Source organism: Hyla sarda, chromosome 2 (genome assembly GCF_029499605.1).
Source record: "Hyla sarda isolate aHylSar1 chromosome 2, aHylSar1.hap1, whole genome shotgun sequence".
Lineage (NCBI taxonomy): Eukaryota > Metazoa > Chordata > Amphibia > Anura > Hylidae > Hyla > Hyla sarda.
Window position 1 is genome coordinate 195,475,411 of NC_079190.1, and position 20,875 is coordinate 195,496,285.

At 43.3% G+C, this 20,875-nt stretch overlaps 1 protein-coding gene across 12 annotated transcripts in view; it reads right to left on the reverse strand.

Annotated features, from left to right (window-relative positions):
* The window catches only part of IL1R1 (interleukin 1 receptor type 1), a 79,143-nt gene that overhangs the window by 41,172 nt on the left and 17,096 nt on the right, over positions 1-20,875 (reverse strand). For 11 of the 12 annotated variants that reach the window (XM_056556069.1, XM_056556076.1, XM_056556077.1 and 8 more), the window contains one exon: positions 9,253-9,318. The gene's annotated coding sequence lies outside the window, so the exon portion shown is untranslated. Of the gene's footprint in view, positions 1-9,252; positions 9,319-16,764; positions 16,786-20,875 lie in introns of those variants that run through there. The other variant, XM_056556080.1, reaches the window with a different exon arrangement.

The following is a 20,875-nucleotide window of genomic DNA, read 5'->3' on the forward strand; positions in this document are numbered from 1 at the left end:
AGTCTATTATAGTGAGTGTGGCTGTACTAAAGTCTGTCAAAGTCACTACAAGTCCCAGCAGGTTGCGAGGTCCTTCTGTGTTACTGGCCACCTCTCTGGGATCCTGGTCTAGCTGTAAAGACTATTTCCATCTGTCTACCTCAGTAAAGCTACCGTTAAGTCTAACCTGGTCTTGGACTATTATTACCCTGCCTAACCTAGGGATAGGGTGCTACCATTCGGGTGGTTACCGGGAAAACCCACGCCTTGATGTCACGAACATTTAGGGGTTAATAACATCTGCCCCTGGGCTATAACACCTGCCCCACACACCTCACCTTCACACTCTGTGGCTCACCACACCAGAAAAAAGTACAGATATACTGTAGTTAAGAGCCATTAAAGCAAATTAAAAAAAAAAGTGACTAAGCTTGGTCAACCACGAGATTACTTGAGCTGCACTTTTTACTAGCTGTTTGTAGTACACGGTTATCATGTGTAAAGTTGGCCTCATTTTAGCTAGTTTTATTGTTTAATTTACATATTATTTATGTGCATGTGTGCATTATCTTTTTTCTCCAAAGATGGACTTGTGATTACACCTGTAAGGGCTGTATTTGTGGGCGTGGCCTGAGTCTATAGCAACCCCAATATCTTACTGCCAGACATATGTTGGGTTGCATGTTCTCTGTTTACAGAAACATTGCTGCTAGCACTTAGGTTTAGAATAGGAGTGAGGAGTATGCCATGTTACGCACAGTTTCAGAATACCAGGACACCCAGTGTCAGGCAAAGATTGAACAGGTGCAGCAAGTTCAGTGGCCAAGCGGCTTCATGGTAACTGCAGTTGTGGAGGTCATGCTTACAGTTCCAGTGAGGCAGACAGCTGATGGAGAGTGCTGGTCTGCGGTGATGTGGCCGTGTATAAGCTGTCGGCAGGTTCTGGCTTGTCAGCAGGGCGTCCATGCTCCTGAGCTCATCCCTAAACTGTTTGCACTCAAAAGGAGGGAAGCCAGGCATGACTAGGTATGGTGGATGTGCAGACATTGGCTAGGGCTCTTAAAGCATAGCCAGATGCTGCTTGGGTAGAATGGTTGATGGCGGGGGTCAGGGAGGAATTTCACACTGACCTTATAGCCCTTCCACAAAGCATAATACATGCAAAAATGTATAGTCTGCTTCACAGGATCCTAATACCATCTCTGCCCTGATACAAGTAGAATTGAATAACAGGTTCCAGCTTGGAACTTTGTGAGAGGTTCCTTTTGATTACTGGCAGGTTAGCTCCATAGGTATTGTCACAGGAAAGTTTAATAATAATAATAAAAAACTTTGATTTCCAACCTGTCAGCACCTCATTCATCCAGTATTCCTAGTTTAAATGCACTCATACTATTAGAGGAATTTAGTATGAAGTATATTGCAATAGATCAGACTATACAGATGGTTTTGCAATTAGGAAGAGTGGTGCATGGTTGTCCAAGGCTGATATTGCTGGCACATTTATGTTATTACCAGTAAGGGCAGAATCATTAAAATGGTATGGCATAAAAAGGCAGGGGTTGTATTATTTTGCTAATAAGTTGACATTTGGATCATAAAACGTTACAATCCGAATTTCAACTTATTAGCAAAAAAAAGTGTGTTAGTGACCGCAGCTCAGGCATGGATACTACTGTAGAATTTATTTCTGACAACATAGCTACGATTGAGGTCCTGAACAAAGGTCCAGTTTGGAGCAGGTCATGCATTTTGCCAGGAGGCTGGTGTGGTTGTCACTACATCATGGTTTTATTTTCATGTGTCAGCGCATACAGGGTGTACTGAACATGGCAGCCGATGCCTAGTCAACGTTTCATAAAAAAACTGTTTTTTTTAGGTTATGCAAGACGCAGAAACAGTCAGTATCCTGGTCTTTCGCATCAACTACTCATGATGGACTAAATCAATATGCTGTGGTACCAGGTCACTTATTCAGGACTCCCTGTCAAGTCATACACATTTGCCTGGAATACGTATGGTGATGTGAACAAAATCTACGGGAAATGGCAAAAAAGTTTTTTTTTCCCCAGAAGAATCAGTGTGGAGGCAGCTTTACCATGAAATGCGTCTCTGATGAGACAATCCCTTTAAACCAAAGGGCCACAATGTGTCAATGTGGTGAGGACCACTAGCTCAGGTGTTTAACACTATAACATGACATGAGATAAAGAGAATTTAAATTTTGAATCTAATTATAAAAAAAGCTAGAATGTGTCCTTATTCAGGTAGTCAAGGTGAGTAAAACATGTAAGAAAAAGGATTTTATTCACATTTGTTTCAAAATTAAAAGTACAGTTTCTGACACACAAAAGGAAAACTTCAGTCTAGCATGTAAAACGGAAACCAGGATGAGTAACTTTACTTACCACAACATTTCAGTGTAAGTTACCAACCAGAAGGTTTTAAACTTCTGTGTATCATTACTATATAAAAATCACCTATGTTTAAAAAGTTTTTCTTTTCTGAAAAAAAGTCCAAGTAGGTTCATCGGAGATTTATGAATGTCAGATAAATGGTAGACACCCACCAATTCCAAGAACAAGTAGATGCTGGCCCTGGTTCTATAGCAGATGTAAGTCTGATTGAAAAGAATAGGAATTATTGAAATGTACAAGTCTTTAAAGGGGAACTCCAGTGGAAAAAATGTTTTTTTAAATCAACCGGTGCCAAAAAGTTAAACAGATTTGTAACTTACTAAATTTTTCTAGTATTTATCATCTGCTGTATACTACAAAGGAAGTTGTATAGTTCTTTTTAGTCTGACCACAATGCTCTCTGCTGCCACCTCTGTCCATGTCAGGAACAGTTCAGTGCAGGAACAAATTACCATAGCAAACCTCTCCTGCTCTGGACAGTTCCCAACATGGACAGAGGTGTTAGCAAAGAGCACTGTGGTCAGACAGAAAAGAACTATACAACTTCCTCTGTAGTGTACAACAACTGATAAGTACTGGAAGGATTAAGATTTTTATGTAGAAGTAACTCATAAAACTGTTTAACTTTCTGGCACCAGTTGATTAGAAAAAAGTTGTTTTCCACCAGAGTACCCCGTTAATGTCTACTCTTCACACTATTAAACGGGTCTTTTCTCTTTGAATTGCCTTTCTATCTGACCACAGTGCTCTCTGCTGACACCTCTGTCCATGTCAGGAACTGTCCAGAGCAGGATAGGTTTTTTATGGGGATTTGCGCCTACTCAGGACAGTTTTTAAAATGGATAGAGGTATCAGCAGAGAGCACTGTGGTCAGACAGAAAGGAAATTCAAAAAGAAAATAACTTCCTGTGAATCATACAGCAGCTGATAAGTATTGGAAGGATTAAGATTTTGTAATAGAAGTCATTTACAAATCTGTTTAAATGTGTTGGTTTAGTTCAGCATACTGGCAGAAAGGTATTTTAATGCCTTTCTACCCGGGGCCTGCTGAGTTCAATGGGCTGAACTCATGGGGGAGGGGCATTTATCAAGGTATTTAGAGCCTTTTTTTTTTTTTTTGCTTACTCCGGGCACACAAAAAGTCGCACGTGCGCCTAAGCACTATTGTGGGTACGTAAAAAGTTACAAACAGCCTTACCTAAGCAAATTTCAGTTTTAACTTTGCAGTGGTAACAAATTTATGATGTGCGAAAGTTGCACATAGACAAAAAAAAAATTACTTACAAAAAGTCGCAAGTCTGCTCCAGCTCTGATGTCTGGAGTACAAAACTCCTGTACATGAGCAAATTTAAAATGTCGCAAAAAGGTCTCACAAAAGTCTCAGCTGCAACTTTTTTCTTTTACTTATGTGCTCAAAACGTATCAACCCCTTGTGACAGTATGAAAAATATGTAGCACACAAGCAAAACTAAAGCAAAAAAAAAATGACTTCAAAATCAAAGCAAACATTGACAAATTCAGTTTATCTACAAAGGTATATTTTTTGCAGGACTCAAAAGTACTGGTGGCCACACTATTGAGTGCTCCAAAATAAAAGTATACATTCAGAAATGGATCAAAGTAGTCACTAGTAGACTAAGTTCAGTCCATTGAACTCAGTGGGCCTGGTGCTTGCTGGGACTCTGAGTATACTTTAAAGGGGTACTCTGGCCATAGACATCTTATCCCCTATGCAAATGATAGGGGATAAGATGTTTGATCGCGGGGGTTCTGCCGCTGGAGACCCCCGCGATCTCTCCTGCAGCACCCACTTGTCATCAGTCTCATGGAGCGAAGATCGCCCCGTGTCTGACGACTCATGATAAAGGGGCCGGAGTATCGTGACGTCATGGATCCCCCCCTCTTCCATAGGCTTGCATTGAGGGGGCGTGGGATGAGGTCACGAGGGGGCAGAGCCATGACTTCATGATACTCTGGTCCCCTGTATTGTGAGTCATCAGACACGGGGCCATCTTCGCTCCATGAGGCTGATGACAAGTGGGTGCTGCAGGAGCGATCGCAGGGGGTCTCCAGCTGCAGGACCGTGGTTGACCACAGTTTTAGGTCCGGTTGTAAAAGCGCATACGGCGCAATAATGAGCCGACCGGACTGAACGTTTCACTCCGGCCGGCTCATTGAAATGAATGACATACGGGAGCGCATACAAAGGCATACGTTTTAGCTCCCCCCTGCCATATGCGCTCCCGTATAGGAGAAAACGTAGTGTGAACCCAGCCTTAAATTGTAAGATACCAACTAGGCCTCAGTGTCCTCTCTACAAAGGTCCAACAGCTGCCACATTATGTGCCATTATAATATACAGGGCCGCCCTTAGGGGGGTACAGTCAGTACTCCAGTGAGGGGCCCGGGATCCCAGGAGGCCCGGGCCCCTGCTGCACCCCCTGCAGCAGCCCCAGCACAGAATCAGAAGACCGCTGTTTAAACAGACAAGTCCTGCCCCCCCCCCTCCTCTGTGGGGAGACCATGTGCCCAGGCCTCATGTCACTTTATTAACCTCTTCCTCTCACTTTATCTTTTCTCTAACAGGCTCTGTTCAGACTGCTTTTTGAATCCTTGTCACAAGTATCTGTCAGCATCCGGCCAAGAACTGGAAACTGACATATACTGTGGTAAAAGCAGTGGGTGCCATTTACTTCAATTCCCTTAAAGGGGTACTCCGCCCCTAGCATCTTATCCCCTATCCAAAGGATAGGGGATAAGATGTCAGATCGCCGGGGTCCCGCTGCTGGGGACCCCCGGGATCTCCGCTGCGGCACCCCGCTGTCATTACTGCACAGAGCACACTCGCTCTGTGCGTAATGACGGGCAATACAGGGGCCGGAGCATCGTTATGTCAAGGTTCCGCCCCCTCATTACATCACGGACGGCCTCAATACAAGTCTATGGGAGGGGGCGTGGCGGCCATCACGCCCCCTCCCATAGACTTGCATTAAGGGGGAGTGCCGTGACATCACCAGGGGGCAGAGCCGTGACGTCACGATGCTCCGCAGCGGAAATCCCGGGGGTCCCCTTTGGATAGGGGATAAGATGTCTAGGGGCGGAGTACCCCTTTAACAGAATCTGCTCCATTCTGGCTGTACACGCTAGAAGGCTGGCTCACATTGCATGAAGCACCTTAGGGTATGTTCACACCACACTATTTCTGTCCGTTTCACCCCTTGAGGACCCAGCCAATTTTCATTTTCCCGTTTTCGTTTTTTCCTCCTCTCCTTCTAAGAGCCATAACTCTTTTTTTTCCATCCACAGACCCATACTAGGGCTTGTTTTTAGCATGACCAATTATACTTTGTAATGACACCTTTCATTTTACCATAAAATGTACAGCGCACATTAAAAAAATATAATTTTGGAACAATTGGAAAAAAAAACATTTTGCAATTTTGAGGGTTTCGTTTTTAAGCAGTGCATTTTACGGTAAAACTATCATGTTCTATTTACTGTGGGTCAATACGGTTAAACTGATACCCATATTTATATAGTTGGGGGGCCCATAAACTTCAGCTGTATGGGGCTCCAAAATTTCAGATGGCAGCCCTGATAATATATATATATATATATATATATATATATATATATATATATATATATTACTTATATGTCAACAACAAACATAGGATAGGTAAATTAACCCTTACTCACCCCCATTTGCCAGGGGCAGGGTTTTTGTTTAAAGTCCCATACAAGTCTATGGGAAATATATGTTACTGCATAACTTCCAAACAGCTGGAGATATTTTGATAATACTTGGTCACATGTTACTTATACGTCCACTTAAAATATAGGATAGTTAATTTAACCCCTAACTACCCCCATTTGTGAGTGTCAGGGTTTTTGTTTAAAGTCCCCTGCAAATCAATGGGAAATGTATGTTCCCACATAACTTCCGTACGGCTGGAGATATTTCAATACCTGGTACACATATTATGGGTCGGGATATGAGGACGGGATATGAGGTCGGGATAGGAGGTCGAGATAGGAGGTCGAGATAGGAGGACAGGATATGAGGACAGGATGAGGATGGGATATGAGGATGGGATAGGAGGTCGGGATAGGAGGTCGGGATAGGAGGTCGAGATAGGAGGTCGGGATAGGAGGACAGGATAGGAGGACAGGATAGGAGGACGGGATACGAGGACGTGATACGAGGATGGGATAGGAGGTCGGGATAGGAGGTAGGGATAGAAGGTCAGGACAGGAGGTCGGGATAAGAGGTCGAGATAGGAGGTCGAGATGGGAGGACGGGATATGAGGATGGGATAGGAAGTCGGGATAGGAGGTCGAGATAGGAGGACGGGATAGGAAGACGGGATAGGAGAACAGGATAGGAAGTCGGAATAGGAGGTCGAGATAGGAGGTGGAGATAGGAGGACACATGTTACTTATATATCAACAACAAACATAGGATAGGTAATTTAAACCTTACCCACCCCCATTTGCCAGGGCCGGGGTTTTTGTTTAAAGTCCAATGCAAATCTATGGTAAATGTATGTTTCAGCATTACTTCCGTACAGCTGGAGATATTTCGATAATACTTGGTCACATGTTAATTATATGTCAAATAAAAATATATAATACCGGTAGTTAAATTAACCCCTAACCTACCCCCATATGTGAAGGATGGGTTTTTGTTTCAAGTCCCATGCAAGTACAGTGACCCCCCCCCCCCCCCGACCTACGATGGCCCCGACATACGATAATTTCAACATGCGATGGCCTCTCAGAGGCCATCGCATGTTGATGGCAGCATCAACATACGATGCATTTGTATGTCGGGGCCATCGCATAAACTGCTATCCGGCAGCGCTGACTGCTTCAGCTGCCGCCGGATAGCCGTTTACGGTGCCCCGTGTGCTCCGGTGATGGTCTCCTACCTGTCCTCGGGGCTCCGGAGCTCCTCTTCACGATCCCCTCCATCGCCGGTGCTCTCCTTTTTCGTCATCACGTCGTGTGCACGTCGTCCCGTCATCCAATAGGAGCGGCGTGCGTAGTGATGTGATTACGGAGAGCTTAGAGCGAGGATCCCTGGGAAGCAGAGATGTCCGGAGCGACGGGGACACCCCGGGGACGCGGCGACAGCGATGGAGGGCGACATCCAGGGCAGCGGTGACGGGTCTGGAGCGGCAGGGACAGGTGAGTACAGCTTCCTATACTTTACATTGCACGGATCCCTCAACATACGATGGTTTCAACAAACGATGGTTCATTTGGAACGGATTACCATCATATGTTGAGGGACCACTGTATATAGGACTTCTGGTGCCTTACTCCACAAGCTCCGCTCTGCATCTCCTGGTGAATGAGTCAATCTGGCTGGCAAGCCACACCCTCCCCACATTCCATGCCAATCTTGCAAAGACACGCCCACACTTTAAGCCACACCCCTTTACCAGTCATATCTTTACCACAACTCAGCCCCACCTGAGGACGGGATATGAGGATTAGAAATGAGGATTAGATATGGGGTTGGGATATGAGTACGGGACATGAGGTCGGGATTGGGGACGAGATATGGGGACGGGATATGAGGACAAGATATGAGGACAAAATATGAGGACAAAATATGAGGACAAGTACTTTCTCCTTTGTTGCTTTTCCTCCCCCACAAGGATAAGGTAGGAAAAACCGGGCAGCGCCGGGTACTCAGCTAGTATATGTCAGCATTGTGCACCCATGTAGCAACACATCATACAAATACCGTATTTTTCGCTCTATAAGACGCACCTGACCATAAGACGCACCTAGGTTTTAGAGGAGGAGAACAAGAAAAAAAATATTCTGAACCAAACGGGTACTAAAATATTTGATAAACTATAACAGAATAATTATTCAACCATGTTATTCAACCCCCCTTGTGGCCAGCAGGACCCCCCTTGTGGCCAGCAGGACCCCCCCCCCATGTAAACAGCAGGACCCCCTTGTAAACAGCAGGACCCCACTTGTAGTTGCTTACTTATCGCCGGTCCGCAGCCCCATACTTATCACTACCGCTGCCTTGTTCTGCAGTCCGCATAATGGAGACTATGGAGGAGCATGTGACACACACGTCACTCTGCTTCCTCCGCAGCATCACACAGGGCGCAGCGGAAAAGGCGGAGTGACGTGTGTGTCGCATGCTGCTCCATAAGACTCCATTATGCGGATAGGAGAACGGGACAGCGGCAGTAAAGGGGATGGCATAATGGGGGCAGCGGCATGAATCAGAGAACGGGGCAGCGGAGAACTTCACCGTACAAACACAGGAGCAGGTTAGCTTCAGCAGCCTCCCCTCTGCAGCCTTCCTCCTCCATCCTGCCGGGCGCGATATGTCCTCCTCTATGCTGCAAGCCAGGATCTGCTCTCCACCCCTGCACTTCGGCACACATATTCACTCCATAAGATGCACAGACATTTCCTTCCCACTTTTGGGGGAGAAAAAGTGGGTCTTATGGAGCAAAAAATACGGTAATTTGGTTCTTACAGCTACAATAATAGGTTTGGTGCACAGGTACTTTTTGCCCATTTACAGATCTCATGCAAGGTATAAGCGTAAGAGAAGACACACTAGAATAATTATAAATTATTTTAAAAAAATTAATCTGGCATTGTAGCAGCAATGTATGTTAGGCAGAGTGCACCTTTTTGGCATTGTAGTAAGAGCTATTTAAGCTATAAAGTTTTCTGATTTTGCATTACCCCCTTGAAGTTAATGGGTAGCAAAATCAGCTGCAGAAAAAATGCAACAAAAATATGCAGCAGATCCTGTATGCATGAACGTACCATAAATATAGTTCTAGCTCAACCTTATAATTGTACTCACCCAGGAAAGAGACTTTAATAGCTCTTCATCTGCAGCATCACAGCACTGAGAGGCACAGTTTAATACCTGTAAAACAAATAATTTCCTGTCATTAAAAAGAGAGGGATTCCCCCCACCCCCTTCCACCACCACAACAGCTACACCACGATTATTAATGAAAGTATTGAAACATTAAAAACATTCTAAAGATATCTTTTGAGCATCAATTGAAATACAAGTATTTCTGTACAATACAATTACAAGTAAACTGTGAAAAAGGAATAACCTTTAATGATTTATAGAATAGCTTCTTAATGACTTATGTCATGAGTACATACAAAGCCAACACACCCCACCAACAGGAAATGTTGTCAATGCGATTCCGCTGTACAAAGCACACTACAGAATTTCAGCAGTAGAATTTTCCACTGCTGAAATTCCTCCTGCAAAAGAATAAACATGTTCAATCTTTTGGGGAAATACTGTCCAGAATGCATTAGTGTCTATGGGGACTGGCAATGTCCACATGGTCCATGTCGGCAACTCTCGGAATCTCTGTAGTGTGCATGGACCTTAGCAATAGTTTGTTGTAACCAAAAGAATTACACCTACCTACAAAAAACAGAAACCGCCAATAAATATAGAAATATAGAAACATCATATATATTAATTAAAGGGCTTAAGTATAAAAAAGAAGTTATACTCATTCTACTGCCTGATCCTCTATGTGCTGCTGTCTCAACAGTGCCTGGTTCTCCTTTAAAGGGGTACTCCGGTGAAAACCTTTTTTCTTTTAAATAAATTGGTGGCAGAAAGTTAAACATATTTGTTAATTACTTCTATTAAACAATCTTAATCCTTCCAGTACTTATTAGCTGCTGAATGCTACAGAGGAAATTCCTTTCTTTTTGGAACACTGATGACATCACGAGCACAGTGCTCTCTGCTGACATCTCTGTCCATTTTAGCAACCATGCATAGCAGATGCATAGCAGATGCATAGCAGATGTATGCTAAGGGCAGCATGGTGGCTCAGTGGTTAGCACTGCTGCCTTGCAGTGCTGGGGACTTGGGTTCAAATCCCACTAAGGACAACAATAAATAAAGTGTTATTATTATTATAATAACGTCAGCAGAGAGAACTGTGCTCGTGATGTCATCAGAGAGTATTCCAAAAAGAAAAGAATTTCCTCTGTAGCATTCAGCAGCTAATAAGTACAGGAAGGATTAAGATTTTTTTTAATAGAAGTAATTTTAAAATATGTTTAACTTTCTGCCACCAGTTGACTTAAAAGAAAAAAGGTTTTCACCGGAATACCCCTTTAAGGCTGGTCACCGCTAGGGCTGGTAATTGGCCGAGTGCACGTTTCCTTAATATCAAAATCAACACATGAATTGCTGATCGGGCTCCATTGAGATGGCAGCAGTGGGGCATCAGGCAGCTCATAGCAAAAGATTTTGTGGGGCTGGACAACCTCTTAAGGGGTTGTCTAGGATTAAAAAAAAAAAAAACATGGCTGCTTTCTTTCAAAAACAGCTCCACACCTGTTCTCCAGTTGTGTTAGTATTACAACCCGGCTCCATTCACTTCAATTAAACTGAGCTGCAATACCATACATAACCAGTGTGGTGCTGTCTTTTTAAGAAATAATTTGTTTCTCTAAACGCCTTTAAAGCAATTTCATAAAGTGAATGTGGGACTGTTGTGCCTGAGGAAGCATGTTTCTGCCACTGGAGTGGAGACTGAGGTGGAGTGGAGAGAGAGTTGGCTATCAGTCTATGTACTCCACTCCAGCCTAGAACTCATTAGGCCAAAAAAACAAAAAAACACTGGGGGGGGGGGGGGGGAGTACTCTTTAATACAGAGCTATGAATCCCAGTGAGTGACTTCCAATCCAACATAAGAAGACAGAGGCATTCTAAGCAGGAGAGAACAAAGCTTCGGTTGCTGAGCACTAACCTCAGAATATGACTGATAGGGACTCTATTTAGAGCCCTCTGACTCTATTTAGAGGCTAAACAGGCAGGTTTTCATTATGTTTATATTATTTACTTTGCCCAGTTTGCTGTGAAATGAAGAATAAAGCTTGTTCCAGACAGTCTTAAAACCAGACCTATTTGTGTTGGAGTAAAGTTTCTAAGTTTCTAACAATGTGTCAACCATCTTTACTCAGGAGATGGCAATCCCTTATGAGCTATTGCCCAACCCCTCCTAAGATCACAGCATCACCAATGCAGTTTGTAAATAAAAAATAATAACCATGTATTTGTGTATAAAAGTATAAATATTAACCCTTTAAGGATTCTGCCCATTTTTACCTTAACCCCTTAAGGACCAAGCATTTTCCTGTTTTTGCACTTTTGTTTTTTCCTCCTCACCTTTTAAAAATCATAACCCTTTCAATTTTGCACCTAAAAATCCATATGAGGGCTTATTTTTTGCATCACCAATTCTACTTTGTAATGACATCAGTCATTTTACCCAAAAATCTACGGCAAAATGGGGAAAAAATCATTGTGCGGCAAAATTGAAGAAAACACCATTCTGTCAGTTTTGGGAGCTTCCGTTTCTACACTGTACATTTTTCAGTAAAAATGACACTGTAACTTTATTCTGTAGGTCCACACCATTAAAATGATACCCTACTTATATAGGTTTGATTTTGTCGTACTTTTGGGGGAAAAAATCATTACTACATGCACAAAAATTAATATATAACTTTTTTATTTTTCCACGTACAGGATGGTATTAGGGTTTATTTTTAGGGCCGTGATCTAAAGTTTTAATTGGTACCATTTTTGTTTTGATCGGACTTGTTTGCAGCAAGTTCTCATTTTTGCATTTTCATTTTTTCCTCCTTCCCTTCTACAAATCATAACTCTTTCAATTTTGCACCTACAGACCCATATAAGGTCTTGTTTTTTGCATCACCAATTGTACTTTGTAATGACATCACTTATTTTTTAATATAATCTGCGGCGAAATGAAAGAAAAAACAACACCATTTTTTAACTTTTGGGGGCTCCTGTTCCTACACAGTGCACTTTAGTCTAGTTTTAGGATGCCACGATCAATTTTGATCGCGGCAGCTAACGGGTTAATGCCAGGCATTGGCCCGATCAGCGGTGCCCACCATTAGACGTGGGTCCTGGCTGCCGCTAGCAACCAGAACCAATGGGATTTAACTCATTCTCTGCTGGTGAGAACGGTTTAAACCCTGTTAACGGAATCAGGGCGTACACGTACGCCCTACGTCCTTAAGGACTCAGGATTCAGGGCGTACCTGTATGCCCTGCATCCTTAACAGGTAAAAACTGTTATTCAGTTGACAAATGCATACAAATGTCCCAGTTGACTATATGTAGAAGGTAAAATAATGCAAATATACAAAAGAAGAGATCTATTAATCAAGGCCAATTGTACTGGGAGAGGCTGGCTGTGACAACCAAGAAGGGCAATATTACTATATGGGCATCATGGGCATAAGGAGGGCATCATTACTATTTGGAGCACAGGTGTGCATTATTACTATATGGGGAACAGGATGGCATTATTACTATATGGAGGCACAGCAGTGAATTCTTACTATATGGGGCACATGTGGTCATAATTACTATATGGGAAACAGGAGGGCATTAGTAGTGTTGCTCACGAATATTCGCAATTCGAATATTCGTTGCGAATATTACGAATTTCGCGATTAAAATTTGCTATTACGAATATTCGTCTTTTTTTCAAACTGTTTTAAAAACTGAGCACATTGTAGGGATCTCCTTCGACTGATAAATGCAAAGCTTGTATCATTTCATTAAAGACCCAGGGATGAGACTGTGAGGCGAAAGGTTTATGCTTGCGAATATTCGTGGAAATTCCACCCTACTTATGCCTGTGAGCCAATGAGAGTTCTGCAAGCACAGTTGTCAGAGCTTAGCAACGTCCCTAGCAATGTCCCTCGCATGATGTTATAGCGCGCATGCACAGACTAGCGAAATTTCGCTATTAATTTCGCATTCGCAATAGCAAAATTTCGCAATTCAAAAAAATGTCACGAATATAACGAATATTCAAATTTCACGATAATAGAACGAATATGGCATATGCCGCTCATCACTAGGCATTAGTACTATTAGAGATGAGCGAGCCAAATCCGGTGAAAAAGCAGGGCAGGCAGGGGGCAGTGAGACGATGTACGGACATCAGCAGATCACATGATAACCCAGACTTATCATGTGATTTGCTGCTTACTGTGTCAATCAGCACAAAGGTCGATAGGACACAGCAAGGGACACAGATAAACGGTTCAGAGCGCTGGAACTTCTGCACAGAGGAGAAAGAGAAAGAGGTAAAGAGCCAGACATAGGGACAGTTAGTAGTTAGAAATATAGAGACTGAGATACAGATTACAATGAGAAAAAAAATAGGGACAGTTAGTGATTAGAAAGAGAGAGATAAAGATTACAAAGAGAGACCTTGTGTGTGTGTATGTGTGTGAACAGGATTCAATCCCCATACACGTTTCCTATAGGGGCTCCTATACACCAAAAAAGCATATAAAAAGGGGACATTTTAATCACAGCCTTTTGAAGTGCTCATCTTTTGCTACCGCAAATCCAAAGCCTTTTTCAAGGCTCATACCTGCATATACCTGAATTGAATGGTGTTCCTGAACTAGCTAAAGTAGCTAGTGAGGTGCATTGATCTGTGCCACCCACCCACAAAGCATATTCAAATAACACCTATATACCTATAGGGCCTGTCAACACAGTAGTGAATATAATAGATTTCCGCAAACACCTTCAGTACTTATTGTGCTGTCATCCCTGCGATGCAAAAATCATGTTGAAGTTACACGTATCTAGCCTGTAGTGTTATACGGTTCTGGTGCATTTAATATTGATCCGCAAACCCATTCAGTACTCATTGTGCTGTCATCCCTGCCATGCAAAAAACATGTTAAAGTGTTTAACATGAAAACCTGTGAAAATCGCTATTGCAACCTCCATCCAGCCAGCCAGGCCTGGGTCACCTGGCTGGCCAAATGTGAATTGAATTTAATTGTTTCCCAACCTGCTGCTGTACTTAGGCTACTACTACTTCCTCCAGTAAACCACTATGACATGCTGAAGGTTGCTATTGCAACCTCCCTCCATCCAGCCAGCCATGTCTGGGTCACCTGGCTGGACAAATTTGAATACATTTTTAAGGTGTCTCAACCTTCTGCTTTATGACTACTACAACTTCCTCCAGTAAGCCAATGACAAGTTCTGCATGTAGTTTCAGCCAGGACTTTGCATACACAACCGATGCATGTCAGCATCAACAGTCCAGGAACCATATAATAACATTTTTTTTTTTTTATTTAAAAATGAAAAAACTTAATTGAAACATTTTAAAATTTAATTTAAAAACCACCACCTTCCTGCTACCACCAGTCCACCATCTCCTGCTGTATGCTTTTGACATAACTCCACTATCTCATGCTTTACACTAGTAAAAGTCAGCTACCACCTGCTGTATATATACCAATATATATATACCTGCTGCTATATACTACCAATAACACCAATTCACCATTACCCTACTTTCAGCCAGGCCTACACGTACACAACCCATCATCCACAAAAGAAGGGATCATTTTTGGCACGCTTGGAAAAAGCCACTGCATCTTCCAATGGCTCTGTATGGATATTAACACTAGCAGGCATCTACCGACAACCAGGGATACTTTATGCCGCTTTATTTTGGTGTGAATAAGCCTAAAAAATGGTAGAGCTGTAATAGTTACCATAAATAACCACATGTCGCCATAACTGATCCTCCTTATAGTGTTAGACAGGGGTTAAGAGGTGTTAGACAGTGTAGTAAACCTGTTTAGGGGCTTATTTCATTGCCGGTTCGAGTCGAACCAAGCCAAACTCTTTCCGAAAAAGTTTGGCGACTCCGGCAAACCGAACTTTACAAATGTTTGCTCATCTCTAATTACTATACAGCCCACTGGTGGGCATTATTACAATAAAGGACACGAGGGGGCATTATTACTATATGGGGCATAGGGTATAGTATTAATACAGGGGGATATTAGTGCTGTATGGGTTCACAGGAGGGCATTACTACTATATGAGAGTACAAGATGGCATTGTTAATGAATGGGTGTACCATTGGGATGTTATTGGTGATTGGGATCACAGTTGCCGCATTATTAGTGAGGACATTTTTACCACATAGTACATTAACGGGGCAGGAAATTCTGTGGAGACAAGTCACAGTTGGGAGAAGTCATCAATGGGGTGGTGAAGAAAATGGAAAAGAAACTACTTCAGTCAGAGAAGACATCGACTGCGAGTCACTGGATGTATCTACACTGTGAACACCTATATGGGCCGCAAAGCTTAACATTTGTATCTATAACTGCATTGTTATACAGTAACCCCCCAACATGCGATGGCCCCGACATATGATCAAATCGTCATACGATGGCTTCTCAGAGGCCATCGCATGTCGATGTCAGCATCGACATACGATGATTTTATATGTCGGGCCATCGCATTAACTGCTATCCTGCAGTGCAAAATGCTTAAGCTGCTGTCGGATAGCAGTGTAATGTGCCCCAGCAGGTTCACTTACCTATCCCTGCTGCTGCGGGTCCTCTCCGGGGTCCGGGCCTCGCTTTCCGGCGTTGTTATTACGTAGCTGCGCACGCCGTCCCAGCGCAACAACATAATAACGTCACCAGAAAGCGAGGCCTGGACACCAGTGAAGATGCGGAAGACGCCGGAGGACCCAGAAGAATACGCCGGAGCAGCGAGACACCATCGGGAGCGGTGAGGACGCGGTCCGGAGCGGCGGGGACAGGTGAGTATTTAATGTACTCATTGCACAAATCCCTCAACATACGATGGATTCGACAAACGATGGGTCGTTTGGAACGAATTACCATCGTATGTTGAGGGACCACTGTATTGGTCTTTGCAGTAGATGCTGTATATGTAATGTGGAGGTATTATTTGGCCTTTGTATAGTGCTGTTGGTAAGTGCAATACTGTGTTTTGCAGAGAGATCCCATTATATATACAGATTATTACATTATTTGGGACGGTGCAGATGTATCTTTAGTTAGGTACAGGTTTCAAGATAAAGTAATATGCAGGAAAAGTGTACTATATATTTTAAAAGGAAATATTTATATATGTATATCTATCTAGATATACATATATATATATATATATATATATATATATATATATATGTGTGTGTGTGTGTGTGTATGTGTGTGTGTATCTTTTTTTTAAGAGGGGAAGGGAGGGTTTAAAGATATATTTTCTGACCCTAGCAACGCCCCTAATATAATTTATTATCCCCCAGTATTAACTGAATAACATTGTACAGCAATGATTTGGCTATGTGTTCATTGTCAGATGACCTTATTTTTATCACTAGGTGCTGTACATCATAAACTGCTACCGGCTGCAATGATTACTAATTGTCTGGGTTGAATCCTATTTCCCAAGGCTGTTACTTAAATTATGTACTTTCCTGGAAATGTCAACCTTTTTGTTCACCGCAGCTGTTATCTGCAATGCAAAAGAAAAAATTTTTACGGAAATCTGTCACCAGTGTCACCTGCACTAACCTGTCAGTACCGACAGATAGTGCAGGTGATACTGATGACAACGGTTCTTACCTTGTCCCGTTCCGTGGCGGGGATCTCCAGTAATCTCCTCTGTTAGCTTCGCTCCGGGCACCCGGCAGAGAGCAGCAGTGGCTTGGGGCATGGGCGGAGCTTAGTGACATCACCGCTGCTGCTCCCTGCTGGGTCCCGCTGTGAGAGAACATTAGCGGTGACGTCACTAAGCTCTGCCCGTGCCCCAAGTCGGGTGCCCGGAGCGGAACTAAAGGAGGAGATTACCCAAGATCCCCGCCACAGACCAAGACAAGGTAAGTACCGTTGTCATCAGTGTCACCTGCACTATCTGTCGGTACCGACAGCTTAGTGCAGGTGACACTGGTGACAGATTTCCTTTAAAGAGTTCCTGTCATTAGGAAAAAATTTAGACATGTTACCCACACATATCAAAAGTCTCACTCCTGTTACCTACTGTAACTGCATGTCTGCATAGACTTGTACAGAAAATAAGATTAGATCTGCCGGCCAGGGAGTGAGAGGCTGTCTGTCACTGGCTTCCCCATGTGTGCTAAAAACTTTTGACATGTATAGGCAACGTGTCAAAAGTTTTTCCTAATGACAATATCTCTTTAAGTATTCCTAGTCAAAATCACTTGCAAATAGAATGAATCTGCCATGCTGCCATAAACTACTAAATATTAATGCAATACAAAATAAATTCTGAAGCAATACTACATATGTGTGTTCCTAATCCACTACCTTTTCAAAAGAGCATACTGTGATTTAAATAAACTTTTTACATGTCGCACAGATATGGCAAAAGTTTAGATTGGTCAGGGACTCAGTCTGGAGACCCCCTCAGATCATTATATATAGCTGGATTAAGCATAAGACTTGGTTCTTTACTGCCAGGATCACTGCTCGATCTATCTGATTGCAGGAGACAGACTCTATTATAAGTCTATTATTAGGATTGAGCGGCAAGCGGAGGAGTGAAATGTGTGTCATGTGCTTCACCCAGCTATATTTAATGAATGCAGCAGGTCTCGAGACTTGGACCCTGACTGATCTAAACTTTTGACATGTCTGTGAAAGTAACACCTTAAAGGGGTTATCCACCATAAGGTTATTTTAGTACGTACCTGGCAGGCAGTAATGGACATGCTTAGGGAGGATCTGTGCTTGTCTGGGGGCTAAATGGCTATGGTGTGAGATTACCATAACACTGTGGCTAGCTTTTTGTGAACTTGTATTTCCTGTTTGACTTTTTTTTTTTTTGACTACAAATCCCACAATTCCATTTTCCTCCCTCCCACACATCAGCCACCCCACCCATTGAAACAAAAGACCTGTGGTTTTCAATCAGGGTGCGTACAGCTGTTGCATTAGTTGCAATTGATCTCTCTCCCACCAAGCGATCACTCCACCCATTGAAGCAGACAGGCTCCCTGTCATCAGCTGACTAGTGAGTCAGGTCTTGGCCACATTGCAAGCTGGGAAAAATCTGAGACAGTCATTTTGTATGCTGTTAAAAATAAATAGTGGGGTGAAAATCACAGAAGAATTGTTAGAAAACCGTCACGAACAGGTACAGACACTATATTATAAACTACACTAACTTTACAGCCCCTGTAGCATAGTCAAATAAAAAAAAATCCTGGAATACTCCTTTAAGCTACTCAAAATCACAAGATGAAAACGTTCTGCAATAGACAATTACTAGATTAAATGAAATCTATCAGCAGGTTAGGACATCCTATTCATGAGGAGGCAATGCGTTGTTAAAGGAGCAGGCGGCCATATTGGTGCATCTAGGGGTAACGGAACACCCCCAGTGCACGGCATGGTCTTGTTTGCATATCAGTAAGCCTGATTTGACTGATAAACTGCACACCAGAGTGCCATAGTAAAGGGGTACTCCGCCCCTAAACATCTTATCCCCTATCCAAAGGATAGGGGATAAGATGTCTGATCGAGGGGGTCCAGCCACTGGGAACCACCGCGATCTTTCCTGCAGCACTCTGTCTCATCTGCTGCACGGAGCAAACTTCGCTCCATGCCTGATCACGGGCGATACAGGGGCAGGAGTATCATGATGTCATGGTGCTGCCCCCTCGTGATATCACACCCCGCCCACTCAATACAAGCCTATGGGAGTGAGTGTGACGGTCACCACGACCTCTCCCATAGACTTGCATTGAGGGTGCAGGCCACGTCGTCACAAGGGGACAGGGCCATGATGTCACAATACTCCAGCCCCTGTTTTGCCCGTCATCAGGCATGGAGCGAAGTTTGCTCTGTGCAGCAGATGACACAGGGTGCTGCAGGATAGGAGATAAGATGTCTAGGGGCGAAGCACCCCTTTAAGGGTACTATAATGCTCATGGTATTGGCTGCTATTGGCCTCCATCAGCAGGTTAGGATGTCCTAACCTGCTGTCAGTTTACCTTCAATAGGTTGAGCAGAATTTTTTTGTACTTAGGTAAAACATCAGTGTAATACAAAGGATATTGCTTCTCCTGTTACTCCACCCACACCCTTTATGTGAAGTGACTTTTCAACAATGTGAGAAACCTTTAAGGAGTTCTCCAACTGAAATCTTTTATCCCCCGCTGTGCCCGGACTGTAAAACTATACATAATAAACTTTCACTTACCTGACTACGATCCCCCGTTGTTCCGATATCACCGCCTGTTCTCCGTTCCCGGTCTCTTCCACTTCCTGCGGGTCGGTGACTTCACTCTGCGCTCAGCCTATCAGCGGTTGCGACGGGGCATTGCTGCGGCCGCTGATAGGCTGAGCGCAGAGTGAAGTCACCGACACGCAGGAAGTGGAAGAGACCGGGACCGGAGAACGGGACGGCGATATCGGAACAACGGGGGATCGTAGGCAGGTAAGTGAAAAGTTATTATGTATAGTTTTACAGCCCGGGCACAGCGGGGGATAAAAGATTTAGCTTAGAGAACTCCTTTAAGTACATATAAGGACAATCAAGTATTACACAATACTAGTTTCTTATTTTTTAAAGGTGCTGTCCTACCATTAGAATACATAGTTTATCCCCACGATAACAGTCTTATTGCTATCACAGCTGCTGAGGATAGCTAAGTACATTGCTCGGCTATCTTCAGCAGTTGCCATAAAGATTGATTTTAGCAGCGGACACACATGTGCTTCCATGCTCTTGAGCTCATGGGGAGATTTCTAGTGTTGTTCCAAGAGGGGCCCTCCCCCTCTGACCAGTCAATATGGGTAAAAGTTTACAAAATGTAATGCTACATTAAGGTAATATCCACCTATAGGGAATTAGTAGGTTTGGGCTGTCACGCCCCCTCCCATAGACATGAATAGAGGGGGCGTGATGTGACGTCTCCGTATTGGAAAACCAGCGTTTCCGAGACTGAAGCAGCAGCCGGCACAGAATGCCGGGTGCTGCACAGAGATCACAGGGGTCCTAGCTGCGGGACCTCCACGATCAGACAACTATTCCCCTATTCTTTATATAGTGGATACGATGTCTAAGGCTGGAATACCCATTTAACTCCCTTCGAATGTGGGGGTAAATGCCATCTGGACCTGTTGATTTGCCTATTTTTATTTTAATGCAGCCCTGTACTTCTTCCAGTTAGCCAGGTGACATGTAACGGAGGGTTAACCTTATCCCGCTGTATTTTACCCTGCATTTCAATTTCCTCTCTTAAAAGGGGTTTTCCAGGCAAAAACTTTTTTTTATATATCAACTGGCTCCGGAAGGTTAAAACAGATTTGTAAATTACTTCTATTAAAAAATCTTAATCCTTTCAATAGTTATTAGCTTCTGCAGTTTTCTGTCTAACTGCTCAATGATGATGTCACGTCCCGGGAGCTGTGCATGATGGGAGAATATCCCCATAGGAACTGCACAGCTCCCGGGACGTGAGTCATCAGAGAAAAAAGTTTAATGTATTTCCTTTATCCTCATTCTCGCCTGTAATTTCTTCTTCATTACTTTTTAAATGGCCAACATTTTTTCAGTTTTC